Source organism: Orbicella franksi, chromosome 2, assembly GCF_964199315.1.
Source record: "Orbicella franksi chromosome 2, jaOrbFran1.1, whole genome shotgun sequence".
Lineage (NCBI taxonomy): Eukaryota > Metazoa > Cnidaria > Anthozoa > Scleractinia > Merulinidae > Orbicella > Orbicella franksi.
In genome coordinates this window covers 27,954,700-27,968,543 of record NC_138146.1, presented here as the reverse complement: position 1 = coordinate 27,968,543, position 13,844 = coordinate 27,954,700, and the positions used below count along the sequence as shown (strand labels likewise).

Below are 13,844 nucleotides of genomic sequence, written 5' to 3'. Positions count from 1 at the left end.
ATTGCGTCGGCCGGGAATCGAACCCGGGTCAACTGCCTGGAAGGCAGCTATGCTCACCACTATACCACCGACGCTTTCTCAAGGACTTCTTGTCGAAAATAGTAGAATCATGCCACAGCAAATTCTCCCATGGTAAATAAGCTCTTATGTTGTTAGGCAAGACACTTTGCTCTCACATTGGGCGCTTTCCATTCAACCAAAAATACCGAATTTTTCGAAACGAGGCCAAGTGGTACGGAAATATCCTGGGAAAGGTTGCGGAAAATAAGGAAATTGCTCTATTTCTGAAAAGCGAACCATTCAACCGAAAATTCGGGAAATTTCAGGATGAAAATCAAATGGAACGGAAATTTCCAGGAAAAACTTTTCGAAAATTTGGGCATACCTCAGAAAGTTGTCCTCTTTTTCGGATTAAGTCGTAATTTTCTATTCAACCCTGTTCTTTTGGCTACGATCACGGCGAATTGGATATACCGCGCGCTAAAATGACGGCGACGCGTATTCGAAAATGGATTAATAGTTCAATTTAGAATCTTGCCACTTTTCTGTCGATAAATAATAGTTGCAGCTAAATTCGTATCCCGGTAAGAACTATGCCCCCGAGGTGTACGCGTTTGGTTTGTGCAGGTTGTCTAAGAAATGTGCGAGGATTTATAACGCACACGAAGCCATTGTACCACTCGTCAGGTTCGTCAAACCCTTTGTTTTGCGACGTTTTCGCTGCCGTTATGGTTTGTATAAGGTCCCTGCTGTTGTGGTCTGTAAAAAGTCACCATGTCGACCTATCAGTGTTCTGCTTACTTCTATAATTGCTATTCAAATGTGGAAGTCAATGAAAAGTTCCAAGCGAACAAAAGTACTGCTTATCGTTTTCCACTCTGGTGCATTTAGCCAGAAAATTCTGTTCCATTCGCCACAGGAAATATTCTGGAAAGAATTCTCACCGGAATTTTTGGTCGAATGGAGAGCGCGCAATGCCTTTCCCCACCCAGGTATGTAAATGGTTACCAGCGAATTTAATACTGGGAAGTAACCTTGTGATGGACTAGCATCCCATCCAAGAGATTTAGAATCCCATCTCAGGATTCAGTTTTCACAGTTGATACCTCAATGAAAAATAAACTAGCGCTGTAGCGTTAGAAATCAATCGTTCGTTTTAAGAAAACGATAGAACTAATTGATAGCAATTATTAGGAGGCTAGATCTAGGCAACATCCTAGATGGATGTAGTGGCTGCCATCATAATTTTAATTTCTCTTATAGGACTTTTCTGTATATTATTTTTAGATAGTTCTAGTTAGGTGTCCCCTATTAGCAGTGGGGATTCTCCACTGCTACATGCAATTGACGCGATAATAAAGTCATTATCATCATCATCATCATCATCATCATCATCATCATTATATTATTATTATCATCATTATTATTATTATTATTATTATTATTAAAACTGTGAGTTTTAATCATTTTTTGTAGCGCATCTGATGAAAATACATCGCAAACTGGAAAACAAAACATTCAATGATACCCACTACCAACCCAGCCTTGCATGCTCTCTTTTCACAGTTGCATTTTTTATCTGCTTTACCAGAATTACTAAAACTAATTGCGTCGGCCGGGAGTCGAACCCGGGTCAACTGCTTGGAAGGCAGTTATGTTCACCACTATACCACCGACGCTTTGATAAAGGATTGTAATCTAAAAAGAAATTCGTTCAGTTATATTGAAACCTGCATTGTCACAGCAAATGCTCGCATGGTAAATCAGCTCTTATCTATAAACCTATAAACCCCTTTTTATAAGACTATTTGATACAACCAACGACCACCTTGTTTCTTTCTTTATGAATTTACTGATGAGGTAAATGACATTAAATTATACCTATTAAAAGAGATCAGTGTTTGTTTCATAGTTGGAACTCACCAAGTTATCGCGACCGTTATGCCACTACATCTTTAAGGCGCAACGCAGGTCGCATTAACGAACTTGCAGGGTATTTTTCTTCGTGTTTATTTGCGAATACAGGAGCATCTGAACTGGTGATCGCACTTTGTCATACAGCTTTACAACGAAGCTTCCAACCGTCATTTCTGTCCCGGGGAAGGGGGATACTCCCCCGAAAAACTGTGTGGTGCTGTGGAGCCCGTTTCCCGAAACCCTTGCACTATGTAGGACCAAATATTGCGATTTTCTCTACCCTATCTATGGCCTGACGAAACATTTGACACCCTAATTGAGAGCTGATATTTGAATTAGTACCGTTTTTCACACCTGCCTTATAGTGAAAAAGTAGCTTCTTCTTAAAAACATACCCACCCACCATCATCGCTTCTCATACTGGTTTCACATATTATATATCAGAGGAAAAAAAGAGTTCTTCTGAAAGACATTCGACAAAGAACTCACCCACTAAAAGACAAATAAAAATCAGAGATGACGGAAACGATGTTTAATCCGAGATAATTATAAAACAAAGAGAAATCCTGACAGGTCCCACCGAGATTTGAACTCGGATCGCTGGATTCAGAGTCCAGAGTGCTAACCATTACACCATGGGACCGTGTACATAGAAAAAACTAGACATTATAAACAAAGTAAAAGGTGTTGTAAATACTCCATATGCAAACACATGATACTCAAACCCTGTAAAGGAAATCCTTAAGAAAAGAAAAACGCCCAAAAGCCGTTATGAAAAAAATAAGGCTACATGACAATAACTAATGGTATCAAAAAGCATGAAATTTTAAACAGAGGTCATCTGCTCTTGTGACGAGCTCAGCTGTGTCATGTTCAAGACTTTCGGTAGATCAGAATAATTGTAGACAACGTAGCTAACTGGAAAAACTGAAAACGTAACTGAAAATACTAGACACCATAAACAAAGTAAAATTAGTGTTTGATTGTTCATAAACATAAAAATGTGTTGTAAATACTCCATTTGCAGACATGATACTCAAGCCCTGTACAGGTAATCCTTAAAAAAGAAAAACGCCCAAAAGCTGTAATGAAAAAAAAAAAATGCTTCATAATAATAACAGATGGTATCAAAAAGCAAGATATTGTAAACAGAGAGGTCATCTGCTTCCGTGACGAGCTCAGCTATGTAATGTCCAAGACATTCGGTAGATCAGAATAATTGTAGACAACGTAACTATCGCGAATAAGTAGTGGCTTTTTCAGTGGATCAACTGCCAGGCTGCAGCAGCGTTACAAATCAATCGTTCATTTTAAGATAATGATGGAACTAATTCACCGCAATTATTAAAACAATGAATTTTAATCATTTTTTGTAGTGCATCTGATGAAAATAATTCCTCCTTGTATAGGAAACTGGAAAACAAAAAAATTCAATGATACGCACTAACAACCCAGCCTTGCTTTTATATTGTCTTTTCACAGTTGCATTTTTAATCTGCTTTACCAGAAACGCTAAAACTAATTGCGTCGCCCGGGAATCGAACCCGGGTCAACTGCTTGGAAGGCAGCTATGCTCACCACTATACCACCGACGCTTTGATGAAAGATTGTAATCTAAAAAGAGACTCATTCATTTATAAAGAAACCTGCCTTGTCAGAGCAAATGTTCGCATGGTAAATCAGCTCTTATCTGAAAACCCCATTTCATATCTGAGACGACCAACGACCACCTTATTTCTTTCTTTATGAATTTACTGATGAGGTAAATGACATTAAATTATACCTATTAAAAGAGATCAGTACTTGTTTCATAGTTGGAACTCACCCAGTTATCGCGACCGTATTTCTTGGTGTTTTTTTGCGAATACAGGAGCATCTGAATTGGTGATCGCACCTTGTCATACAGCTTTACAGCGACGCTTCCAACCGTCATTTCTGTCCCGGGGAAGGGGGATACTCCCGGAAAAACTGGGTGGGGCTTTGCCGCCCGTTTCTCGAAGCCCTTGCACTCTTTAAGTCATAAATGGCGATTTTCGCAACCCTATTTATGACCTGACCAAAAATTAGATACCCTAATTAAGAACTGACACTTAAATCAGTACCCTTTAGTATTCAGGTCCGCCTTTTATGGTGAAAAAGTAGCTTCTTCTAAAAAAAGAAACATACCCAATTCAAGACTAGAGTGCAAAACCATACCCCATTTGACCAAGACTATTCGGCCAAAAAACCATACCCTTTGGGGTCAAACATACATATACAGGCCATATTAGGGAGTAACCCCCAGGATTTCTGTGACGCGAAAAATGACATTCAGGTCCAAGTGTACATTTCTCATGTAGTGTCGGTGGTATAGTGGTGAGCATAGCTGCCTTCCAAGCAGTTGACCCGGGTTCGATTCCCGGCCGACGCAAGTCCAATTTTGTAAGCTTATTTAAATAAGGACAATAACTGATTTTTGTTCTATGCTTTTCGCAATCTGGACCTTTTTAAGTAACTCTCTGGTTTCAGTCAGTAAGCAGTTTAACACGCGTTCTTCTTCACAAAGTCTCATTCACATGGACACTAGCATGGGCCTTATTTATAGTACTTATAATCAGGTAAGCAAGTTAGGTCATTTCGTTCACATTCCTTTATCGTTAGCTAACATTCCTCTGTTGGAACAGTATGCACGCGGCTAGTTGATTGAAGTTATTTCAGTGAGCTTATTTTTTTTGCATCGCTTCTCGTAGCGGTTTCACATATTACTTATTAGTATATAAATCTACTAGCGTTCTAACACGAATACCGTTCTCTGATTGGCTACCTTATTCACTATTCTGTTTTAACAAGAGATGATGATCTGTGTAGTTGGTTGTAGAGAGTGAGTAACCCATCAGTGTGCTGTTGTTAACACGATGGTGGCAACTTTTTTACGTTTTCGAAGTGTCTGTGAAGGACAAGTAGATTCGTACTACAACAATTAAATTATTCGCTCTCGATTTCTATGCGTGGCGGATAACTAGGAATGCGCCCTCGTCAACTATCACGTGATAGAAATCGAGAGCGAGTAATCCAAAGTTAGAAAACAAGAGTTAGAGTTATCCTGCAAAACATTTCACAAAGAACTCCCACACTAAACGACAGAAATAAAAATCAAATGCAGGGGCGGATCCAGGATTTTTCTTAGGAGGGTTGCACCACTACGGAACGGCGTAACTGAGTGGTAAGGTACACAAATTTTAACAGCGAGTACGAAGAAGAAGGCTTCATCCCGTGGTGGGGAGGGGGGGGATTGCGTACCCCTTGCACCCTCCTCTTAGATCCGCCTTGAGATGACGGAAACGAAGTTTATTCTGCTATATTCGAAAAAAAAAATCCTTACAAGGTCCCACCGAGATTTGAACTCGGATCGCTGGATTCAAAGTCCAGAGTGCTAACCATTACACCATGGGACCGTGTATACAGAGAGGACGGAAAAACTAGAAATTATAAGCAAAATAAAATCAGTGTTTCATTGTTCATAAACTAAAAATGTGTTGTAAATACTCCATTTGCAAACTTATGATACTTAGATCGTGCACAGGTTATTCTTAAAAAAAACATAAGTTAAAATAACAATAAAAAAATTAAAGCGAAAAAAAATAACTACACAATGTATGCTGGTATCAAAAAGCATCTGAGAAACTGTAAGCAGAGAGGTCATCTGTGACGAGTTCAGCTGTGCAATGTCCAAGACATTCGATAGATCATAATAATTGTAGACAACGTAACTATGGCGAATCAGTAGCAGTTTTGTTTTCTGAGTGAATCAACTGCTAAGCTACATTAGTATATTCTCAGCTCCGACTATTGCATTTCTAGCTCTCTGATTGGCTCAAAAACTCCGACTATGAGCCATTAGTCGGAGTTTTACCTTATATGGAAAACAGTGCGCCAAGTTTAAAAATTTTCCGCTCTGTAAAATTGTTGAAATAAAAATCGGCGGCAAAAACCCGATTAAGAATATACTAAAACAATTATTCCATTCGACCTTGTTGGATATGAAGTGATCATAACCAACTCGCGATACGCGCTCGTTGGTTATTTATCACTTCATATCCAACGCGGTTTCATGGAATAATTGTTAAATAGCGTTACAAATCTACTGTTTTAATTTAAGATGATAATAGAATTGATTAATAGCAAGTATTAAAATAACAAATTAAGTCTAATCATTCGTTGGACTGCATATGATGAAAATAATCCTGTCCTTCTATCAGAAACTGGAAAACAAAACGATAAATACACCCAATTGCAAAGAAAAAAAAATTTGCTGTTATCTTTTGTTTTGACAGTTGTTTTCAACGGCTCAAAGAAGTCAGCTTTTTCTGCTTTTTCATTCTTAGAAAAAAAAAAATAATTGCGTCGGCCGGGAATCGAACCCGGGTCAACTGCTTGGAAGGCAGCTATGCTTCCCACTATACCACCGACGCGTTGTTAGCAAATAGTGAGGAAGGCAACATCTTTGAGACGGTGAATAAACTTTAAATTGCTGATATTGGAAGGTCACACCAAGATATGAACTCGGATTACAGAATGCAGGGTCCATGGGTCCCTAGCCCTGTTCACATTAAAAATGCAAAGCAGAAGAGTAAAAACAAAACACCGTTGTTTTAAACTTGGTTATGCTCATAAATAGCTTTCAGGAGATTGCTAAAAAGATGATAAGTAATACAAAATGGCAGTGATGGAATAACTAGCAACTAGCACTTCAACTGCCGGCAGACAAACGCATAGTTAAAAAAAAAACCTTGGAGACAATGACTTGAGAACACGGATTGTTATTAAACAACGTTTTTAGAGCTAGCGTTGAAATTGATTGCCTAAGCCATATTTGAATTTCTGTTGGACAACAAAGGCATTAGGAAAAATATACGAGTCAATGAAGGTCAGATTATCTGAAATAATAAAATCTGGCAACAGTTTTTTATTGAGTTAAACTTCTTAGTACGCTAGACAAAACTGTTCTAGATCGACCTTTTTCGACAGAAAATTAAAAGAAAAAAATGAAACTATAAAATATCGAAAAGACAGAGAAAAACAAATCACATGTGACCAGGTCCCACCGAGATTTCAACTCGGATCGCTGGATTCAGAGTCCAGAGCGCTAATCATTACACCATAGGACCTTGTCCAGCTTGTGTGATTAAATTTGTTAAAAAATCTGAGATTATAATTACGTCAAGTGAGTAGTCTTTGATCTGAATTAAAAGCAGCTTCAATAAAACGCCGGTGGATGGTCCACTTTGTCAATGCTATAGTGCAAAACGGGACCTCTATGTTATTTCAGTAAAATTTAGTTTTAGGAAAACTTCTGAGGTTTGCTAAGGTTTCGCCATAAATCTGTAGTTTATATATATAAACAAATGTAAATAATGAATAAACGCTTTTTTCCAAATTAGTCAAGGTTGAAGTGCTGTAAACGCCGATTGTGAACATTAAGGCGTTGAACTTGGTAGAAACAAGTGATGTCCAGTGTCAGCACTTTTCTCTCACTTTGCTTTTACAAAGAGCCTCGCTAGTCAACTTGCCTCAGTTTCAAATAAACCAGAAACGAACACGCAAGACAGAGGGTTCTTAACAGAATACTGGTTGTAACAAAAATTATTGTCCACTGAGTTTCGCTTTAAAGAAGAGACAAGATGAGTTCAAATTATTCAGTTTAGCTTCATTGAATGATATAAATTATTATTTCCTAAAAAAATGGTGCACTTTGAAATTAAATTACTTGGCAAATTTCTTCAGTTATCGTATGCAAGGTCCCATGGTGTAATGGTTAGCACTCTGGACTTTGAATCCAGCGATCCGAGTTCAAATCTCGTTGGGACCTGATGGGAATACATGTGTGATTCAAGTAGTCCGTGTACATTAATTTGGTGCCCAAAATGCTGGACGTTTTATTATTTACTTTTTATTGTTTTGAGTATCGTAACTTTACCAAAACTAAAGCAATTACTTAACAATTAGACCACTAATCCAATCTCAAACCGGAGTAAAACCAAAACTAAAACCAAAGCAATAGCCCGAATACTTTCGACCCTCACATGGATACCGCTCTGAAGTCACGGCAGTGGTGTTATTGGTACGAAGACAAACAGAAATAATATTATTTGCATCAATTTTAACAAGGCCTGTGAAAGAGTGCATGTGCACGGAGTCTTCCATATTTATGAAAACAGCATAGCAATCTTTATGTCAAGAGATGAAAAACTGTAATATTTTAGGGATACGATGTATGAGACATTTTTGTTCCTCATGTGTAAAGGCCCTACGATATAATGCTCAACACTCTGAACACTGAATCCAGCAATCCCAGTTCAAATGTCGGTGCGGTCTTGATACCAATCCTTCTAATTTATAAATCTTAGGGCTAGTTTTAGTAATCGAGCTGCGGTCAGTGCAAAAAACAGGACTGCAATCTCAATTTCTTATTTAGCACCGAAGATTCGACAGAATTGACACTGCTTAGGTAATATTTTTCAATCTAACTTTAAATAAACCACTTCTCTACCTATTTGTAGCACAAACGAGTTTCCATTTTTTTTACATTCCTTTTGCTTATGTAGCAAATGTTTTCCTTTGCGCGCCAGGAAAACAGTCAATTTTTAGAAACATTCATTTCCGCGGCAGTGTTGACTCGTTTGCGTTCCGTATGTACCGAATGTAAAGTCAAATCATAAACTATAGCTTAACTTTCTCTCCACAGGGCTCCAAGTCTGACACAAACTTAACTACAAAGGTAAGATTAAAACCCTTATTTTAATGTTGAATATTAACTGTACCAAGTGCTATAAGCGTCCGTTAACGTTTGTTTGTTTGGAAAAAAATTAAAAATGGGATAGCATGAAAAAAGCCCTACATCTCAGGATTCAGTTTTCACAGTTGTTTCCTCAATCAGACAGAAGAGAAAAAAAATACTGCGTCTGCCGGGAATCGAACCCAGGTTAACTGCTTGGAAGGCAGTTATGCTCACCACTATACCACTGACCCTTTGATGTAGAATTGAACTGAAAAAATAATATCGATTTTCATTCAAATCTGGAAAGAGCAAATGTTCACATGGTACATCAGCTCTTATCTGAAATCCTCTTTCAATCAGACTACGGTACCTCCCTGATCCGACCAACGACCCCCTGGTTTCTTAGTTTCTTTCGTGATGAAATTTCCATTCTCTCCCCCACCTTTCCCCCTTCCGCCCCACCTTCCCCCGCCTAAATAATACGACCTGTCGAAGAAGCGTGATAAGATACATGAGCCAAGAAAAATGAAAATCAAACAAGAATTGTAACAACAGTTAACAAAATGTGTTTCATTTGCGTCAACTGGTATGCGAACAACAGGAGGAATCTATGGGAATTAAAATATCAATTCAATTATACCTATTAAAAGAGATCTGTGTTTGTTTCTTAGTTAGAACTCGCCCAGTAATCACGTCGTTAATGCCACTTACAATTTTTTTTTTCTAAGGAAAACTAAAAAAACTAAAACTATGATATATCCAAAAGTAAAAAAATTATCTCATGTACCTAGGTCCCACCGAGATTTGAACTCGGATCGCTGGAATCAGAGTCCAGAGTGCTAACCATTACACCATGGGACCCTGCACAATCTGTGAAATTAAATTTGTTAAAATATCGGAATTTACGTCAAGCAAAGGCAAATCGGGACTGGGCATGCTATTTCAATAGAATTTACTTTTAAGAAAACTGCTGAGGTTCTGAGGTCTGCTGCGGTGTTCGCCATGAATTTGTAGTTTATAAATAATAACATTTTGTCAGATTGCCATGAGTCAGGAGCCCTGCATGAGTTTATAGACGACAAACCCTTTATTCGGCTAGAAAAATTTTTCTCCGGACATGATATTTTTTTCCCGTGTAACATTTTTTTTTTTTTTTTCGGCTCACCGATTTTTTCTCATCATTTTTTTTCTTCGTACAAGTATGCTTGTCAAAATCACCCGTATTCCCCTTCAAAAGTCAAATGGTCCACCCCTAACGTTCTTCTTTATGGATAACGTGGACATTTCAGTGACATCTAAACGGAGCGATAGTTTGAACAGGCGCCAAAATTGTGACGCGGCGTTCACTTCTCGAGTTGAATGAAACTTGCGAGGAAAGCTTGTGAGACGTTTTCTTTGGGTTTCCTTCCGTAATTGTCCTCGCACAGGCTCCTCTAGAGTCGTCTAAATTCTGGAAAATTGTGACAGACGACAGAAGTTTACGGAAAGATCCCAAGTAATAGCGTCGCTGAGAAATATATGCCATGTGCAAGCCAAACGAACAGGGAATGCCGGATGCAAGGGTTTTACTTGCTTGCCGTTGTTTGCGACGCCATGGCTGTCATCGATCAAGTTCATTGAAGTTTAAAAGGATAAGCCCCAAATGTGAGGTAACAAACTTTACTAAAGTGCTTAGCCTAATTTAATGTCGAAAATCTGTTTCACTTTCTGAACGTAATGATCTGGCATGGCTGGCATTGAGTTAAATTGAGTAGCATTTAAAGACAGCTTTGTCTACCTAGCCTTTGCGACCAGTTTTATAAATTGGTCGAGCATCTATGATATCTATCCATTTGCAGATCCTGCTGAGCATAAGCATACGAGCTGGGGAAGCGAGGGGGGCTGCAGCTCCCCAGCTACGGAAAATTACGTAATTTTTCGGGCAAAACGGTCATGATTCGGACAACGACACTTGAGAGAAAACATTAAAAAAAAATGCTGTTGTTGTGATTTCCAAAACTCGCAAAACAAGTTTCTACTTTTTATGAAGCTCTGTGTGATTAGACGCCCCACCGGGTGTCTGTAGGCCGTTAAGTGGTTTCTTCAGTGGGTTGGTACCTGAAGTAGTACCGTGTGCGTACCGTAGAAAGTGTTACATTGTAACTGTTGCTGATCTTAAGTATCGTTGGCTAGACTACACAAGATGGAGGGTTAAAACCCTTGTTTTAATATTGAATATCACCACTGAGCGTCAGTAAACGTTTGTGTTTTTAAATCCCGATGACAGAAAAACAGCTTTAACAACTCAGGACTCAGTTTTCATAGTTGTTCCCTTAAAAAATAAGAAACATTAATGACAAAAAGAAAGAAAAAGAAAAAGAAAAAAGAAAAACCATTGCGTCGGCCGGGAATCGAACCCGGGTCAACTGCCTGGAAGGCAGCTATGCTCACCACTATACCACCGACGCTTTCTCAAGGACTTCTTGTCGAAAATAGTAGAATCATGCCACAGCAAATTCTCCCATGGTAAATAAGCTCTTATGTTGTTAGGCAAGACACTTTGCTCTCACATTGGGCGCTTTCCATTCAACCAAAAATACCGAATTTTTCGAAACGAGGCCAAGTGGTACGGAAATATCCTGGGAAAGGTTGCGGAAAATAAGGAAATTGCTCTATTTCTGAAAAGCGAACCATTCAACCGAAAATTCGGGAAATTTCAGGATGAAAATCAAATGGAACGGAAATTTCCAGGAAAAACTTTTCGAAAATTTGGGCATACCTCAGAAAGTTGTCCTCTTTTTCGGATTAAGTCGTAATTTTCTATTCAACCCTGTTCTTTTGGCTACGATCACGGCGAATTGGATATACCGCGCGCTAAAATGACGGCGACGCGTATTCGAAAATGGATTAATAGTTCAATTTAGAATCTTGCCACTTTTCTGTCGATAAATAATAGTTGCAGCTAAATTCGTATCCCGGTAAGAACTATGCCCCCGAGGTGTACGCGTTTGGTTTGTGTAGGTTGTCTAAGAAATGTGCGAGGATTTATAACGCACACGAAGCCATTGTACCACTCGTCAGGTTCGTCAAACCCTTTGTTTTGCGACGTTTTCGCTGCCGTTATGGTTTGTATAAGGTCCCTGCTGTTGTGGTCTGTAAAAAGTCACCATGTCGACCTATCAGTGTTCTGCTTACTTCTATAATTGCTATTCAAACGTGGAAGTCAATGAAAAGTTCCAAGCGAACAAAAGTACTGCTTATCGTTTTCCACTCTGGTGCATTTAGCCAGAAAATTCTGTTCCATTCGCCACAGGAAATATTCTGGAAAGAATTCTCACCGGAATTTTTGGTCGAATGGAGAGCGCGCAATGCCTTTCCCCACCCAGGTATGTAAATGGTTACCAGCGAATTTAATACTGGGAAGTAACCTTGTGATGGACTAGCATCCCATCCAAGAGATTCAGAATCCCATCTCAGGATTCAGTTTTCACAGTTGATACCTCAATGAAAAATAGAGTAGCGCAGTAGCGTTACAAATCAATCGTTCGTTTTAAGAAAACGATAGAACTAATTGATAGCAATTATTAGGAGGCTAGATCTAGGCAACATCCTAGATGGATATAGTGGCTGCCATCATAATTTTAATTTCTCTTATAGGACTTTTCTGTATATTATTTTTAGATAGTTCTAGTTAGGTGTCCCCTATTAGCAGTGGGGATTCTCCACTGCTACATGTAATTGACGCGATAATAAAGTCATTATCATCATCATCATCATCACCATCATTATATTATTATTATTATCATTATTATTATTATTATTGTTATTATTATTATTATTATTATTATTAAAACAGTGAGTTTTAATCATTTTTTGTAGCGCATCTGATGAAAATACATCGGAAACTGGAAAACAAAACATTCAATGATACCTACTACCAACCCAGCCTTGCATGCTTTTATATTGTCTTTTCACAGTTGCATTTTTTATCTGCTTTACCAGAAATACTAAAACTAATTGCGTCGGCTGGGAATCGAACCCGGGTCAACTGCTTGGAAGGCAGCTATGTTCACCACTATACCACCGACGCTTTGATAAAGGATTGTAATCTAAAAAGAAATTCGTTCAGTTATATTGAAACCTGCATTGTCACAGCAAATGCTCGCATGGTAAATCAGCTCTTATCTATTAACCTATAAACCTATAAACCCCTTTTTATAAGACTATTTGATCCAACCAACGACCACCTTGTTTCTTTCTTTATGAATTTACTGATGAGGTAAATGACATTAAATTATACCTATTAAAAGAGATCAGTGTTTGTTTCATAGATGGAACTCACCAAGTTATCGCGACCGTTATGCCACTACATCTTTAAGGCGCAACGCAGGTCGCATTAACGAACTTGCAGGGTACTTTTCTTCGTGTTTATTTGCGAATACAGGAGCATCTGAACTGGTGATCGTACTTTGTCATACAGCTTTACAGCGAAGCTTCCAACCGTCATTTCTGTCCCGGGGAAGGGGGATACTCCCCCGAAAAACTGTGTGGTTCTGTGCAGCCCGTTTCCCGAAACCCTTGCACTATGTAGGACCAAATATTGCGATTTTCTCTACCCTATCTATGGCCTGACGAAACATTTGACACCCTATTTGAGAGCTGACATATGAACTAGTACCGTTTTTCAGACCTGTCTTATAGTGAAAAAGTAGCTTCTTCTTAAAAACATACCCACCCACCATCATCGATTCTCATACTGGTTTCACATATTATATATCAGAGGAAAAAAAGAGTTCTTCTGAAAGACATTCGACAAAGAACTCACCCACTAAAAGACAAATAAAAATCAGAGATGACGGAAACGATGTTTAATCCGAGATAATTATAAAACAAAAAGAAATCCTGACAGGTCCCACCGAGATTTGAACTCGGATCGCTGGATTCAGAGTCCAGAGTGCTAACCATTACACCATGGGACCGTGTACATAGAAAAAACTAGACATTATAAACAAAGTAAAAGGTGTTGTAAATACTCCATATGCAAACACATGATACTCAAACCCTGTAAAGGAAATCCTTAAGAAAAGAAAAACGCCCAAAAGCCGTTATGAAAAAAATGCTACATGACAATAACTAATGGTATCAAAAAGCAAGAAATTGTAAACAAAGAGGTCATCTGCTCTTGTGACGA

The 13,844-nt window shown here is 38.5% G+C and overlaps 12 non-coding genes across 12 annotated transcripts; 2 read left to right on the top strand and 10 right to left on the bottom strand.

The window, feature by feature from the left end:
* Positions 1-2: 2 nt before the first annotated feature.
* Positions 3-74, bottom strand: Trnag-ucc (transfer RNA glycine (anticodon UCC)). The gene has a single exon. It is a non-coding gene; the product is annotated as a tRNA-Gly (tRNA).
* A 1,533-nt stretch (positions 75-1,607) lies between these two features.
* Trnag-ucc (transfer RNA glycine (anticodon UCC)) lies at positions 1,608-1,679 on the bottom strand. Its single transcript has one exon. It is a non-coding gene; the product is annotated as a tRNA-Gly (tRNA).
* Positions 1,680-2,488: 809 nt separating this feature from the next.
* On the bottom strand, positions 2,489-2,560 carry Trnaq-cug (transfer RNA glutamine (anticodon CUG)). Its single transcript has one exon. It is a non-coding gene; the product is annotated as a tRNA-Gln (tRNA).
* Positions 2,561-3,440: 880 nt separating this feature from the next.
* Trnag-ucc (transfer RNA glycine (anticodon UCC)) lies at positions 3,441-3,512 on the bottom strand. The gene has a single exon. It is a non-coding gene; the product is annotated as a tRNA-Gly (tRNA).
* A 743-nt stretch (positions 3,513-4,255) lies between these two features.
* Positions 4,256-4,327, top strand: Trnag-ucc (transfer RNA glycine (anticodon UCC)). Its single transcript has one exon. It is a non-coding gene; the product is annotated as a tRNA-Gly (tRNA).
* A 952-nt stretch (positions 4,328-5,279) lies between these two features.
* Trnaq-uug (transfer RNA glutamine (anticodon UUG)) lies at positions 5,280-5,351 on the bottom strand. Its single transcript has one exon. It is a non-coding gene; the product is annotated as a tRNA-Gln (tRNA).
* A 945-nt stretch (positions 5,352-6,296) lies between these two features.
* Positions 6,297-6,368, bottom strand: Trnag-ucc (transfer RNA glycine (anticodon UCC)). Its single transcript has one exon. It is a non-coding gene; the product is annotated as a tRNA-Gly (tRNA).
* A 1,325-nt stretch (positions 6,369-7,693) lies between these two features.
* On the top strand, positions 7,694-7,765 carry Trnaq-uug (transfer RNA glutamine (anticodon UUG)). Its single transcript has one exon. It is a non-coding gene; the product is annotated as a tRNA-Gln (tRNA).
* Positions 7,766-9,463: 1,698 nt separating this feature from the next.
* Positions 9,464-9,535, bottom strand: Trnaq-cug (transfer RNA glutamine (anticodon CUG)). Its single transcript has one exon. It is a non-coding gene; the product is annotated as a tRNA-Gln (tRNA).
* A 1,514-nt stretch (positions 9,536-11,049) lies between these two features.
* Positions 11,050-11,121, bottom strand: Trnag-ucc (transfer RNA glycine (anticodon UCC)). Its single transcript has one exon. It is a non-coding gene; the product is annotated as a tRNA-Gly (tRNA).
* Positions 11,122-12,671: 1,550 nt separating this feature from the next.
* On the bottom strand, positions 12,672-12,743 carry Trnag-ucc (transfer RNA glycine (anticodon UCC)). The gene has a single exon. It is a non-coding gene; the product is annotated as a tRNA-Gly (tRNA).
* Positions 12,744-13,560: 817 nt separating this feature from the next.
* Trnaq-cug (transfer RNA glutamine (anticodon CUG)) lies at positions 13,561-13,632 on the bottom strand. Its single transcript has one exon. It is a non-coding gene; the product is annotated as a tRNA-Gln (tRNA).
* Positions 13,633-13,844: the final 212 nt, after the last annotated feature.